This window comes from Etheostoma cragini, chromosome 8 (assembly GCF_013103735.1).
Source record: "Etheostoma cragini isolate CJK2018 chromosome 8, CSU_Ecrag_1.0, whole genome shotgun sequence".
Classification (NCBI taxonomy): domain Eukaryota; kingdom Metazoa; phylum Chordata; class Actinopteri; order Perciformes; family Percidae; genus Etheostoma; species Etheostoma cragini.
Window position 1 is genome coordinate 380181 of NC_048414.1, and position 1784 is coordinate 381964.

Below are 1784 nucleotides of genomic sequence, written 5' to 3' on the forward strand. Positions count from 1 at the left end.
CCAATATTTATATCCATATATTCATCATTTCCCCCAATATTTTTATTCATTAATTTTTAATTTTTCCCAATATTTATATCCATATATTCATAATTTCTTCAAATATTTATTTCCATATATTCATAATTTCCTCCAATATTTATATCCATATATTCATAATTGTCCTCAATATTTTTATCCATATATTCTTAATTTTTCCAAATATTTATATCCATATATTCTTAATTTTTCCCAATATTTATATCCATATATTCTTAATTTTTCCCAATATTTAAATCCATATATTCTTAATTTTTCCCAATATTTATATCCATATATTCTTAATTTGTCCCAATATTTAGATCCATATATTCATTGTTTTCCCAATATTTTTATCCATATATTCATCATTTTTCCCAATATTTATATCCATATATTCATAATTTTCCCCAATATTTTTATCCATATATTCATAATTTTTCCCCATTTTTATATCCATATATTCATCATTTTTCCCAATATTTATATCCATATATTCATCATTTTCCTCAATATTTATATCCATATATTTCTAATTTTTCCCAATATTTATATCCATATATTCATAATATTTCCCAATATTTATATCCATATATTCATAATTTCCCCCAATATTTAGAACCATATATTCATAATATTTCCCAATATTTATATCCATATATTCTTAATTTTCCTCAATATTTAGATCCATATATTCATAATTTCCTCCAATATTTATATCCATATATTCATAATATTTCCCAATATTTATATCCATATATTCTTAATATTTCCCAATATTTATATCCATATATTTCTAATTTTTCCCAATATTTATATCCATATATTCATAATATTTCCCAATATTTATATCCATATATTCATAAAATTTCCCAATATTTATATCCATATATTCATCATTTTCCCCAATATTTAGATCCATATATTCATAAATTTCCCAATATTTATATCCATATATTCTTAATTTTCCTCAATATTTAGATCCATATATTCATAATTTCCTCCAATATTTATATCCATATATTCATAATATTTCCCAATATTTATATCCATATATTCAAAATTTCCCCCAATATTTAGATGCATATATTCATAAAATTTCCCAATATTTATATCCATATATTCATCATTTTCCCCAATATTTATATCCATATATTCATAATATTTCCCAATATTTATATCCATATATTCTTAATTTTCCTCAATATTTAGATCCATATATTCATAATATTTCCCAATATTTATATCCATATATTCTTAATTTTTCCCAATATTTATATCCATATTTTCATAATTTCTTCCAATATTTATAACCATATATTCATAATTTCTTCCAATATTTAGATCCATATATTCATAATATTTCCCAATATTTATATCCATATATTCTTAATTTTCCTCAATATTTATATCCATATATTCATAATATTTCCCAATATTTATATCCATATTTTCATAATTTCTACAAATATTTATATCCATATATTCATAATTTCTTCCAATATTTATATCCATATATTCATAATTTCCCCCAATATTTCTATCCATATATTCATAATTTCCCCCAATATTTATATCCATATATTCATAATTTCCCCCAATATTTCTATCCATATATTCATAATTTTATCAATATTTATATCCATATATTCATAATTTCTTCCAATATTTATATCCATATATTCATTATTTCTTCCAATATTTATATCCATATATTCATCATTTTCCCCAATATTTATATGCATATATTCATCATTTCCCCCAAT

The 1784-nt window shown here is 20.3% G+C and overlaps 1 protein-coding gene across 1 annotated transcript in view; it reads left to right on the forward strand.

Moving 5' to 3' along the window:
- ambra1b (autophagy/beclin-1 regulator 1b) overlaps nt 1-1784 on the forward strand; it is a gene marked incomplete at its 5' end in the record, with an annotated part of 10689 nt that overhangs the window by 6024 nt on the left and 2881 nt on the right. The window lies entirely within an intron of this gene.